The following is a 14,598-nucleotide window of genomic DNA, read 5'->3' on the forward strand; positions in this document are numbered from 1 at the left end:
AATACTTGTGGTGGTATTAGAGGTATGCTAGTTGGCAATGTGAATGATTTGCAGCTAATGTTAAATTGATTGTATGATGCAACAAGGGATATGGATCTGAAAACTAATGTGTCAAAGATCAAGGTAGTTGTGTTTTTCAGGGAAAGTATTTAACAGCAAAAAAACCTAGAACAATAAAATGTTCTAGTAAATGAATTTGAGTATCATAGTAGAAATTTACTAAAGATGGGAAAATAGAGAAATTTTATGACGTGTAAATACTGGTGAAAAGGGCAGGAGTAATATGTGGTCTGTTGTCAGGAATGACTATAGGTTGAAAGAAACAAAAATGGCTAAATATAAGAGTGTGCTTCTGCCAACTTTTTATATGGAAGTAAGAGTTGAGTATGACAGAAAAAGCATAAAAGTTGAATGCAGTAAGAATATATTACTTAAGAAATGTCTGTGATAAATAAGAAGAAATAAGGTCAAGGATGAATGTAGATTGAATACAGAAGGGAGTGACTAGAATGAAAGAAGTATACAAGGTGTTTTGGTCATATAGAGAGAATAAATAATTGAATTGCAAAGCAAATATGTGAAGGCAAAAGGAATGAGTAAGTTGAAAGAAATGGCAAGACTGAGAAAGTCATGGCTGGATGGAGTTGATTAGAACCACAGAAAAAGAGAGGTGAAAAATTTAAAAAACAAAAGTCGGTGTATGAATCCATGTATGGATGTCGTGGAAGCAAGGATGACCTAAAAATTATGGAGAGGTATGATAAATAGTGTTACTGTAAACTAGATTTATGAAATATTTCCTTCAGTTTTTTAACTCATGTTTTTAATTTATTTGGCTTTATTATTATTTATTAGTTCTTACTCCCTTTCTGTGTTTTGTATAATGTTGCTTACCTCAAAGAGAATAGCATTATGGGTTTCTAGGTATGTATGTATGATGATGATGATAATTAACATTGAAAATTATATTCAGTACAATGGACTTCCTGCAACAATACAATAACAGTTCCAAATACTCCCCAAGTTATTATGAAATTGCTTTATAAAAATACGATTTTCTCAAAATTGAAGAAATGTTCTCAGAAATGTTGCTTTACGATACAGGACAGCTATTGATAGGGCAACCAGAAAAGAGAATAATGCTCAGATTTTATTAAAGAGACCTGTCAAATAATCCATCAAATAATTTTTGATCGCAGTCTGTTAAAATTTCAGTCCTTTTACAAATTACTTTATCTAACATCATCTGCTGCCATCATTCTCAGCTGCCGAATACCATCTTAGCTCAGTGTTTAAAGCACATACTTAACTTTCAAAACACCTTAAGTTCAGTTCCTGGTTGTCAGGCTGGGAAGTTCCTCAACTGAATACTTGTAAAGCTGTTGCCATTCAGTGTAGACCAGTGTTTCTTAACCTTGGGAACTTTAAGATGTGTGGACTTCAACTCCCAGAATTCTGGGAATTGAAGTCCACACATCTTAAAGTTCCCAAGGTTGAGAAACACTGGTGTAGACTGTAGATAAGCCAATGACCTGATTTGCTGTTCTGTGTGGCAAGGGTGTACATGAAACAGAAAATATCTTTTGTTTTGAACTTTGGAACAAACCACTGTGCTCTAGAAGTTCTGCCAAACCATTTCAGATCAGCTGGAGTTTGGCAGAAACAAAACCAGAAATTCTGAAACAAAATTAAGAGGGAACCCAGAGTGATTTACAGAGTGGGTAGGGAAAAGTGGTGCTCATTGCCTGTTCTCTCCCTTCAGCAGCTCCCAATGCAGTGATCCCACTGGCCCACCTCCCCCATGATAGCCCCAAGTGTTGGAATTATCAGGATCAACTCAGCATTGTCTCATAAGAATAAGGGGGTCGCTCTAGCAAATCGCATCTCTGTTGTGCTTGTGGGATGTCATGTGGGTCACCTGACTTCCTCTTCCTCCTCCTTCTTGGGCTTGGGGATTAACAATCTCCATTACCCTCGTGGGCAGACATGCAAGCAGAGGGGCTGCAGAATGCAGCTCCTCGCCCTTTCTATTCCACATAGAAAGTGTCTACAAAGGATCAGTGATGATTAAGTGCTTTCTACTATGAATCTACTTGTATCCAGATCTACTGAATAAAAGTAAGCTATCTCTATTTTTCTTCATCTAACTACAGTGTGAAGACTGAATTTATTTCTGAGTGTAATTAAGCTTAATGTGCAAGTTCCCTTTTTGGGTCATGCTTCTACTCTGCAAGATTGCTGTTAGCTGCTTGGAGTTCTTTTATTAACCTTTAAAAAGTCCATCACCAAGGCCTTCCCTTCCCTCAGCCACCAATGTCCCAGCAGCCCGCTTGCCTCCACCCTGTTCTTCCCAGCACTTTCTCTTTCCTCCCTCTCTTCAGCAGCTGCCATCATACTAGCCTGTGCAACTGTTCCTTTCTGTGATGGTGTCAGCACCCTTCCAGTCTGACATAATCCATCCAACTGGACCAGACTTCTACTCCCCTGATCTTTCCAGTGCCATCCCTTCCCTTCTCTCCTCTCAGCTGCCAACGTGCTTGACTTTCCTTCTCTTCCCCCATTAATTGTCCTCAGAACAAATGTATTTCAGTCTGTGCCCGGAATAAGATAGCCATATTTCATTACATGCAGAGACCCCAAAATCCAAAACACATATGTTTCAGTTCGGCCATGGACCTTTCGAAAGCAGCTGTTCCACATAGGGAATGGTTTGAGCACAGAACAGCTTGCACATCCGTACTATGTAGTTTTACTTTACTTTTTGGTTTGGTTTGGTTTGGTTTTTTCTTCCTCTTAATGTAATTGCCAGCTGCTCCAGGAAAGACAGGAGGATTGTATGGTCTGAGATAACTTTTTCTTAAATTAAATTTTTATTGCTTTTTTTAGATAATAACAGAAAAAAAAAATACATGGAGATACATAGATTATGAAAAAACGTAACAGGTACTTAAAAAGTGAGAAAAGTATAGTAGAAAAAGTAAAATAGAAATATGAAATATACCATTACAACAATAAACAGTTAACAATTCTATATACATTTATCTAATGCAAATATGATGCAAATATATATATTTATTTCTAATACAATTAAATAACCATTGTGCTTTCCCTAAACTACTGTATTTTGTATAAATGAGTCTGATATTTCATTGTATTTATCCATACAAAATCTACGTCTGTAGGCAATCCTCTCACATGTGGCAAGTGTAACCAGGTGTTCAATCCAGTGAATAAATGGGCCATGCATTTATCTTTCCAATGCTGCAGTAACAGTCTTTTAGCCATAGTAAGGGCATGGAGAATCCATTTATGTTGTCCTGTTGTCAAATGGTCTGTGATAACTTGATACAAATAGAGGTTTAATTCAGGAAAGCAAAAACGGTAAAAACGGAGTATGGCTGTTTTAGAGAGAGTAAAAGGCTTGCTTTCTCTGTTAAATTTTCAAAATCAAAAGCCTTGGTTTCAGTACTGTCCTTTTTGAGATACTCACATCTTGGGTTCACATACTGGGCTAACACATCATTTTGGTTTTGCATAATGTATGAACCTACCCATTATAGTTTATAAACTATGGTTTATGGCTTAGGCCAGGAGTGCACAACTGTTACTGTCTCAAGAATTGCACTTGGCTTTGTACACTCCAAAAGTGGATGGGTCCAGGGCCCCAAATATACCCAGTTTTGCTGAGTTAGTTGTTTTAAATCTGTTGCAGGGTTAAGGCATCAGTTCACCCCTTAAACATTCCCCTCAACACAAACACACACAATTGACTGAATTCTTTTGGACTCTGTTCACTAATGAATTCTTGCCCTGCAGAAGAGATTCTGAGTCATTCATTTTGTACCTCTGATTTCAGGTTATGTGTGAATCAAGCCAGAGTGGTTTGCTCAGTAAATCATGGTTACAGCAAATTAGTACATCATTGTTAAAACACTTTATCACAAGGTATGAATTTAGACCATAATTCTGTAAGAAAAATTCTTGCCAGTGGAAGCAAGAGATTGTAGCCTTCTTTAGGAATATTTATTTATCTATTTATGTCATCATTAGATTCATATCCCACTTTTATTTTGTACAGTTCAAGGTGGCATCTGTAATGCTCCTTCTCATTATCCCCAAAACACCAAGCCTGTCAGTAGGTTTTCGAAGAGAGTGACTGGCCCAAAGTCACCCAGCCACCTTTCAGTCCTAAGTGAGGACTACAACTCACAGTCTCCCAGTTTCTAATTCAACACCTCAACCACTGCAACACACTGGCAAGGTTTTGGTAAGACCAGTCAGCCCTTGCTGCTTGGGTCAATCATGGTATAAAGAAATCTTTTAGTGTTCCTTCATAAATCATTTTATAATTGTATGCATGAGACCTAAAAAACAACATATTAATTGGCCTAGAATAACATTTCTTATCTTTGGATGTTAATGCATTTTATGGGCCAAATCCAAATATTTGGGGGGAATTTTTTTCTTAATCAATTGCTGCTTTCCAACTCCAATAGCTTTCTAGCATTTCCCTTTTCTTATTGATAAAGTATAGCAATATAAGACTCTTGTCAGAGAAGGATTTGTGAATTGGTCACTTAGTTCGCAAGAAAAAAAAATGGATGAAATACCATATATAACCAATAGCAGGGAAAAAAACAAAGGTTAAATTATATTTTCCTGTTACTGGGTTAGATTTAGAATTAGGAGCAACATCTGAGGTTTAAACCATCAGATAACTTACTTAGTGGGTTATCTCTGTTGTTCTTGACCTGACCATACATTCTGAATCAGAAGACAGTCTTAATCTTTTGTGTGGCTAAAGAGCTGTACAGCAGGTCCACCTTTCTTTTGTAGATTTGCTGTCATTCTGAGACATGCTGCAAGTAAAATTAACTTTTATACTTATTAAAGATGACACCTCTCGGATTAAATAGAACATTTTGAAGTCTTTCCCCCTACAAATCCATTTGGCTAATCCATGGAAATAAAGTACATTTCTGTCAGGTTCCTCCATTAAAGTGATTATAAACAATGTTTTTGTAAATTTCAGTTGGTTTGCAATTTTTTTATACTGTTCAAGTAATTCTTACGAAACCTTAAAAAGCCACCAATGAAGATATTCTTGACTTGAAAATTACCTAGAAATGAATAACAAACTTACCTTTTACATACATGGCACTCCCTGCCCAACTACTTTCTATTTTCTGCTTGCTTAGAGTGAGAACATTTGCAAATTTTGAAGCAATAAAGACTCTTAGTAATTAAGGTGAGCAATGTGGTCACCTTGCTTGCCCTTAATCTCAGAATAACAAGGAAGAATTGGACTTTTATGTCTTAATCTTACACTGTATTAGGTTTCAGATGTCATTGCTATCTGGTGGAAGAGGGCAGGAAATTAGTGAAATATAGTATGAAGCCTGTAGATTGATGACCAGAAAGAATATATGTGGACAAGCTATTGACAGATTTGTCCTAGATGCTTAGAGCTGTTACTGTGAAAACTTTGCTCACATAGGGAGCAGTGTGTAGTCAGTAGCAGGCTATGACTGATTTATACTTGTTTGTATATGGAATTTCAATACTAATTGCTGGGAAACAGGGTCAAGTCCATGGCTGAAGAGCATTCTTCATATGAGAAGGAGGATCAAGGGAATCAGACACAGAGAGGCCCTAGGAGATGCTATCTCCTCCTAGTAAGAGGACATGGCATCAAGATCCAGTTGTTATTAGCCCTTGCGATTCAGATCACCCATTCACTTAGTCCACAAGAATACTGCCATCTCCATGCGCAAAGTCAGAAAGCAGGGAGGAAGAAGAATGCTGATCTGCACAGAGAATTATCTGGTACAGGCAAAGCTACTTGGGAGCAGGCTGGTGCTGGGAGTGAGAATTTATCAATTGCAGCTGTGTTCAGCCTCATAAAGAAGCTGAGAGCTGCTTGTATTTAAGGTTCTGTCTGACAGCAGTCTGGCATTGGAACAGTCCTCCATGATAACCCAGCCTGGTATGTTGTGTTGTAGCTGCCTTTTGTTTTATCTAATCCCTGACACAGGGTTTGCTCAGATACTGGAAAATGAACACTTGCCTTGCAGGTGAGCTTTCACTACTGGTAAGAACTGTACTTCCTTTGAATTCAGGAAGCATTTACAACAGTGCCTCTATATTTGCAATTGCAAATAAACTAATTAGCCTGAGGGGGTCAGGAGAATCTGCAGAGGTAAGCTTTCATTGTGTCTTTCAAAACTTCCCACCTCTCACCCACGCCTGTAAGATGTGAAGATACTTCCTACACCTGCTGGAGGGAACCACATAAAAAGTGCTGATGGGCTGCCTGTGGGGGAAAAAAATTGCCTACTTGTTTTGTTATTCTGGTTAGTCTTTATAAATTTATGAATTGACTATGGATTGAAGGTATTTTTTTCTCATGAACTGCTACATTTTTTTAGATAAAACAAGAGTCGTGAATGTGGAGATAAGAATGCTGTAGCCTAGAAAGCATAGAAATTAGGGTTGCATTTGTCATACTCAAAATAACAATACAGTCTATTGAATACCTATCTGTTCAGACACCTGATTTAATTTAGTGGCAAGTAACACTGTACCCTAAATTTTTTGTCTGGAATGAACAATTTATGGATTATACGTTATGCTTGTTACTTTAAAACTTCAATTCAAGGTTTTTACACTGGAATAGCTGTTCAGTCTATAACTTAAAACATCTTTGTCAGAGCTGTCACGGGAAGGTTACTGTGGAGACTGTAACTTCTAATTATGGCTAATTAACCAGAACAGCTTACAGGAGTATTGTTGTACTTGAATTGGCAGCTAGAAATAACCTATTACACCTGCATGTGTCAGTCTATCTGGTTTACTATAGTTTAATGATTATTTTCTAGATTGGTTTGAAATGTTTCACAGAAACTAACACCACGGTAGTTAGTAGAGAATGGATGTATAGATCTGGTCCTCCACTGGCATGTTAATTACCTGACGACTAGCTGTCTCTTTCAGTGACCATGCTGAAGATGAAGTCTAAGCGAGTCCCATAAAAACAGAGCCTCTCTAGGTACGCCATCTCTGTGGCTTCTTTAGGTTGTACCTCCCATGGTCATGCAAGCAATGAAAACGGGATAAACTCGTGCAGGTGGCTGAATCTCCTTTGAGCTTGTCCATAGTGACTCAGACTCGGTCATACCATTGACTTAGTTTTTTTCCTCCTCCTAAGGGAAAAACACTTCAGCAAAGGATCGTTACCTTGTCGTGGTGCTGGAGCTTGAGCACCTCAATGATGCCATGAGCTAAACCGTGAAGGGCCACCCAAGACGGGAAGGTCATGACAGAGAGGTCAGACTAAATGCGATCCCTGGGGAAGGTAATGGCAACCCACCTCAGTATTCTTGCCGTGAAAACTAAATGGATCAGTACAACCAGAGATATGTCGGTATACCATCGGAAGATGAGACCCCCAGGTCGGAAGACGGTCAAAATGCTACTGGGGAGGAACAGAGGATGAGCTCAACTAGCCCCAGACGTGATGACGCAGCTAGCTCAAAGCCGAAAGGACGGCTAGCGGCCGACGGTGCTGGTGGTGAACGGCGAATCCGATGTTCTAAGGATCAACACACCATTGGAACCTGGAATGTAAGATCTATGAGCCAGGCAAATTGGATGTGGTTCTTGGTGAGATGTCAAGATTAAAGATAGACATTTTGGGCGTCAGTGAACTGAAATGGACTGGAATGGGCCACTTCACATCAAATGACCACCAGATCTACTACTGCGGACAAGAGGACCACAGAAGAAATGGAGTAGCCTTCATAATTAATAGTAAAGTGGCTAAAGCAGTGCTTGGATACAACCCAAAAAATGATAGAATGATCTCAATTCGAATTCAGGGCAAGCCATCTAACATCACAGTGATCCAAATATACGCCCCAACCACAAATGCTGAAGAAGCTGAAGTAGAGCAGTTCTATGAGGATCTGCAGCACCTACTGGACAACACACCTAAAAGAGATGTTATTTTCATCACAGGAGACTGGAATGCTAAGGTGGGCAGTCAAATGACACCTCGAATTACAGGTAAGTATGGCCTGGGACTTCAGCAAAGGATCGTTACCTTGTCGTGGTGCTGGAGCTTGAGCACCTCAATGATGCCATGAGCTAAACCGTGAAGGGCCACCCAAGACGGGAAGGTCATGACAGAGAGGTCAGACTAAATGCGATCCCTGGGGAAGGTAATGGCAACCCACCTCAGTATTCTTGCCGTGAAAACTAAATGGATCAGTACAACCAGAGATATGTCGGTATACCATCGGAAGATGAGACCCCCAGGTCGGAAGATGGTCAAAATGCTACTGGGGAGGAACAGAGGATGAGCTCAACTAGCCCCAGATGTGATGACGCAGCTAGCTCAAAGCCGAAAGGACGGCTAGCGGCCGACGGTGCTGGTGGTGAACGGCGAATCCGATGTTCTAAGGATCAACACACCATTGGAACCTGGAATGTAAGATCTATGAGCCAGGCAAATTGGATGTGGTTATTGGTGAGATGTCAAGATTAAAGATAGACATTTTGGGCGTCAGTGAACTGAAATGGACTGGAATGGGCCACTTCACATCAAATGACCACCAGATCTACTACTGCGGACAAGAGGACCACAGAAGAAATGGAGTAGCCTTCATAATTAATAGTAAAGTGGCTAAAGCAGTGCTTGGATACAACCCAAAAAATGATAGAATGATCTCAATTCGAATTCAGGGCAAGCCATCTAACATCACAGTGATCCAAATATACGCCCCAACCACAAATGCTGAAGAAGCTGAAGTAGAGCAGTTCTATGAGGATCTGCAGCACCTACTGGACAACACACCTAAAAGAGATGTTATTTTCATCACAGGAGACTGGAATGCTAAGGTGGGCAGTCAAATGACACCTCGAATTACAGGTAAGTATGGCCTGGGAGAACAAAACGAAGCAGGACACAGGCTGATAGAATTTTGCCAAGACAATTCACTCTGCATAACAAACACTCTCTTCCAACAACCTAAGAGACGGCTTTATACATGGACTTCACCAGATGGACAACACCGAAATCAGATTGATTACATCCTTTGCAGCCAAAGGTGGCGGACATCTGTACAGTCGGTAAAAACAAGGCCTGGAGCTGACTGTAGTTCAGATCACGAACTTCTTCTTGCACAATTTAGGATCAGACTAAAGAGATTAGGGAAGACCCACAGATCAGCTAGATATGAGCTCACTAATATTCCTAAGGAATATGCAGTGGAGGTGAAGAATAGATTTAAGGGACTGGACTTAGTAGATAGGGTCCCGGAAGAACTCTGGACAGAAGTTGGCAGCATTGTTCAGGAGGCGGCAACAAAATACATCCCAAAGAAAGAGAAAACCAAGAAGGCAAAATGGCTGTCTGCTGAGACACTAGAAGTAGCCCAAGAAAGAAGGAAAGCAAAAGGCAACAGTGATAGGGGGAGATATGCCCAATTAAATGCAAAATTCCAGAGGTTAGCCAGAAGAGATAAGGAATTATTTTTAAACAAGCAATGCGCGGAAGTGGAAGAAGACAATAGAATAGGAAGGACAAGAGACCTCTTCCAGAAAATTAGAAACATTGGAGGTAAATTCCAGGCAAAAATGGGTATGATCAAAAACAAAGATGGCAAGGACCTAACAGAAGAAGAAGAGATCAAGAAAAGGTGGCAAGAATATACAGAAAACCTGTATAGGAAGGATAACAATATCAGGGATAGCTTTGACAGTGTGGTCGGTGAGCTAGAACCAGACATCCTGAAGAGTGAGGTTGAGTGGGCCTTAAGAAGCATTGCTAATAACAAGGCAACAGGAGACGACGGCATCCCAGCTGAACTGTTCAAAATCTTGCAAGATGATGCTGTCAAGGTAATGCATGCTATATGCCAGCAAATTTGGAAAACACAAGAATGGCCATCAGACTGGAAAAAATCAACTTATATCCCCATACCAAAAAAGGGAAACAATAAAGAATGTTCAAACTATCGAACAGTGGCACTCATTTCACATGCCAGTAAGGTAATACTCAAGATCCTGCAAGGTAGACTTCAGCAGTTCATGGAGCGAGAATTGCCAGACGTACAAGCTGGGTTTAGAAAAGGCAGAGGAACTAGAGACCAAATTGCCAATATCCGCTGGATAATGGAAAAAGCCAGGGAGTTTCAGAAAAACATCTATTTCTGTTTTATTGACTATTCTAAAGCCTTTGACTGTGTGGACCATAACAAATTGTGGCAAGTTCTTAGTGGTATGGGGATACCAAGTCATCTTGTATGCCTCCTGAAGAATCTGTATAACGACCAAGTAGCAACAGTAAGAACAGACCACGGAACAACAGACTGGTTTAAGATTGGGAAAGGAGTACGGCAGGGCTGTATACTCTCACCCTACCTATTCAACTTGTATGCAGAACACATCATGCGACAAGCTGGCCTTGAGGAATCCAAGGCTGGAGTTAAAATCTCTGGAAGAAACATTAACAATCTCAGATATGCAGATGATACCACTTTGATGGCTGAAAGTGAAGAGGAACTGAGGAGCCTTATGATGAAGGTGAAAGAAGAAAGTGCAAAAGCTGGCTTGCAGCTAAACCTCAAAAAAACCAAGATTATGGCAACCAGCTTGATTGATAACTGGCAAATAGAGGGAGAAAACGTAGAAGCAGTGAAAGACTTTGTATTCCTAGGTGCAAAGATTACTGCAGATGCTGACTGCAGTCAGGAAATCAGAAGACGCTTAATCCTTGGAAGAAGAGCAATGACAAATCTCGATAAAATAGTTAAGAGCAGAGACATCACACTGACAACAAAGGCCCGCATAGTTAAAGCAATGGTGTTCCCTGTAGTAACATATGGCTGCGAGAGCTGGACCATAAGGAAGGCTGAGCGAAGGAAGATCGATGCTTTTGAACTGTGGTGTTGGAGGAAAATTCTGAGAGTGCCTTGGACTGCAAGAAGATCCAACCAGTCCATCCTCCAGGAAATAAAGCCAGACTGCTCACTTGAGGGAATGATATTCAAGGCAAAACTGAAATACTTTGGCCACATCATGAGAAGACAGGACACCCTGGAGAAGATGCTGATGCTAGGGAGAGTGGAGGGCAAAAGGAAGAGGGGCCGACCAAGGGCAAGATGGATGGATGATATTCTAGAGGTGACGGACTCGTCCCTGGGGGAGCTGGGGGTGTTGACGACCAACAGGAAGCTCTGGCGTGGGCTGGTCCATGAAGTCACGAAGAGTCGGAAGCGACTAAACGAATAAACAACAACAAGGGAAAAACAATAAAAAGGCAAGAAGTGGTGAGGAAAGTGACGATGAACAATCATCCACTGTGGTTGTTCAGAGAGCTAAAAATTATTACTGTTGACCAACCCAGTCAGTGTTCAGATGAGTGAATTGACTGGGAAAGAGATAATTGTGTCATGCGAACAGGACTGTTGTAATGGTCTGTATGACAGGAGAAATGGAAGTTTGGTGGGCATTTTTATGTGTTTATAAAGTTTCCTAACACAGCTGATAAACCATATTTCTTCAGTAGATCCATCCTGTGATTCACGAATGTAATCAACTTGTATTCATTTAGGAAATGTAAAAGCTTGGATGTATTAAAACTTTTTGCTCATCAATTAAGTTTGGAAGAATCGCAGGAAGCCATTCTAAAATACAATACATCTTTGTTACAGGTGGTCATTCCATGTTATCTCCTGTTTCGTTCCTTCAGGCTAGAGCAGGTTTCCCTAGCTCTGTGTTTTCAGATGTGGAGACTGTAGCTCCTAGTATTTCTAAGAAGCATGGCCAAAAGCCAAATACTGTGCTGACTAGGAAATCTGGAAGATGCAGTCTCAGCGCATACACGCACCCATATACCTCCATAACCATCTCACACAAGTGACTCTGGGTGGCTTACAAATTAAAAACAAACCCTCCAAACGTACCCCCCATGCCCAAAGATAAACTATTAACCACTCATAATAGGGCACAAATTTAGGGAGGGTTGAATTAGTGAGTGAAGACTTTCTTCTTCAGTCTAGGCAGGTTGCCAGAATTCACACATATCAACCTATTATAACACTTTGTCCAGATTGTGTAGTTGAATATATTCCATTCCATTGCTCCTTGATTAAGAATTTTTCCTTTCTAGTTTCTTGAACACTGGAGCAACAGCTTTCTGACTGATAGACATCCTGGAGAATGTTTTGGTTTTTTTTAAAAGTCATTCATGTTTTTAGGTTGTCATAGACATCCTGGAGAATGTTTTGGTTTTTTAAAAGACATTCATGTTTTTAGGTTGTCTGGCTTTTATTTACACTCCCATTTATGACCCAAGTGCCTGTGGTGCTTTTTTGAACATGTTCAGTCCTGCCCTATTATTGCTTCCAGACTACCATATTTATAGTAAGGACTTTTATACTCTGGAAAATTACGTTTTCTAAGGTGCATACACTTTTAATGGTACTATTGCATTTTCAAGATCCCAGTATGACTGGAATGGATATTTCTTAACGTTCTTCCAATAAGAACTCTCCATTCCCACATCTCTGGGAAAATGGGATGCTAACTGGGTGGTAAGGTAAGGCATTTATGTTCCTACGTATCTGTGAGTTCATAGTAGGTGGGACTGAATTATGTCATTAGCATGTAACAAGGTTTGAATTTGGTACTGGGATTGATTAAAAACTGCAATTTGAGATTTTTTTTTTAAAAAGCTTGATTTTCCTAGCATTGAGCATTGATTTAAGAATGTCTGGGTTGCCATTAATTGTTTGCAATAATAAGTAATATTCAATCTAAAGATCTTGAGCTTTTCTAAGATTAGAAGTAGAAAGCTTCAAATATGACTTGCTGTAGATCAATTAACCAGTCAATCTACATAGAAGCAAATTTTGTACTAGAACCTGCTATATACCTCAAGTTAGGGCATGTTGATCTATACTGGACTTTGCTTTGTAGGGTAAGAAAAATTGGTATGCCTTTTACTTCTAGACAACAATTGTAATAATAAGCAACTGTGATGACAGTTTCAGTGGAAGTAAGTATTTCTAAATTCAGTAGGATGCATAGTACTTGCAGTTCATAGGTTGTGTAGGTCTACAGCCATTCTGCTCAAACTTTTTGGAAATTAAAATTAAAAATGAGTTAAAAGTACTATTTTGTGACAGTGAGGGAAGGATACTAAAGTGTTGTTGTTTATACAAAATTGAAATGCTGCCTTTTTAGTTTAAAAATGCTGCAGTTATATGACCAGGAAGTATAACCAATCTGCTTAAAACAGTTGTAGATAGTCTTGTTTTCATTTTCTAAAAAATGCAGATTCTGTATCACATAGTAAAGCTTGATGTGACATTTGGGCATTCAAAAATACATGCGCATGTACAAAACAATGCTATTTCATATTCTTCCTGATCAAGAGTTGTGAGGAAGCTTAAATAAGCACACCGGTGAGCAGAAGTTTGTGCCAGAATATAAAATGACTTCTAACATTCTAAGTGTCATTGACCCTTGGTAAAAAGCAAAAGACAGTGAATTGTGAAGAATGTTAAATTGAAAGTGCTTTAGTATCTGTTTATGAATATGCTAAAGTATCCATATGGTTGCAAAATTAAGCTCGAGACAAATGCATGCGCTTCCTTGAAACTGATCGAAGAGGACCCTAGAAAACATTAAGGAGTGCTCTTCACACAAGAGCAGAGAAACACAAAAAGCAAGGCCCATTAAGACATGTAGAAGCGGATCTTATTAACCACTCAATTACCTTAATGGCACCACAAACAAAGAATTCCGCTGAAACTGTTATTTTTAAAAATGTATTAAGAGAAACTGCTAAAAACCAATACAAAAACATAAGGCATGCTTTTCAAAGCAGCCATGATGGCTTTGTTGAAAACTCCAGGGTTTTGTTATTTTATTGCTTTTGTTTGTTTCATCCTGTTTTGTAATGAATAATTACTCAAGATACTGAAATAATATAACCAGCAGGGTTCGGGCATGACTTAAACGCTTCCCACATCCTGGGTAAAACAGAAAAGCATGTACAGTATTGTCATTTGTGACTGCATGACACAAATCTTGTTAAACACAAGGGTAAATACTGAGAATAACATTGGTAGATTGCTTTATATTGAATATTAAATTATTAGGCTCATGCACAGTTATATGCATTGTTTCCCACAATATTTTGAATTTTGTAATGTTAGACTGTAAGTGTATGTTTTATTATTTTTTAAAATTTCTAAGTGATACAGTTATATTCTTGCTAGGATTGTAGTGAAATACCATTTCTGATAACTATTTAAAGAATGGAAGTCATGCAAAATTTTATTTTGGAGCAGTTTGCTGGTTGTATTTTTTACAGTTTAGCAAGCAACTTGATTTTTCATAAATTACTTTGAATATGAGATAAGGAAAATAGAATGCCACCTAGGCATTCTAGGCTACTGATAAAATGTTCCCATGTCTTCCTAGATAACAGTCTAAATAGCTTTTGTAAACTCCACATTGGCATTGTTTGTACTCTGTTGTGTATTTAGTATTTTGTATATATAGCACATTGTGCATTTAGCATGTCAG

General features: G+C 39.2%; 1 protein-coding gene across 2 annotated transcripts in view; it reads left to right on the forward strand.

Moving 5' to 3' along the window:
- ASAP2 (ArfGAP with SH3 domain, ankyrin repeat and PH domain 2) overlaps positions 1–14,598 on the forward strand; it is a 114,568-nt gene that overhangs the window by 10,770 nt on the left and 89,200 nt on the right. The gene's annotated exons all lie outside the window — the stretch shown is intronic.

The sequence above is a fragment of the Candoia aspera genome, chromosome 1, assembly GCF_035149785.1.
Source record: "Candoia aspera isolate rCanAsp1 chromosome 1, rCanAsp1.hap2, whole genome shotgun sequence".
Taxonomy (NCBI): domain Eukaryota; kingdom Metazoa; phylum Chordata; class Lepidosauria; order Squamata; family Boidae; genus Candoia; species Candoia aspera.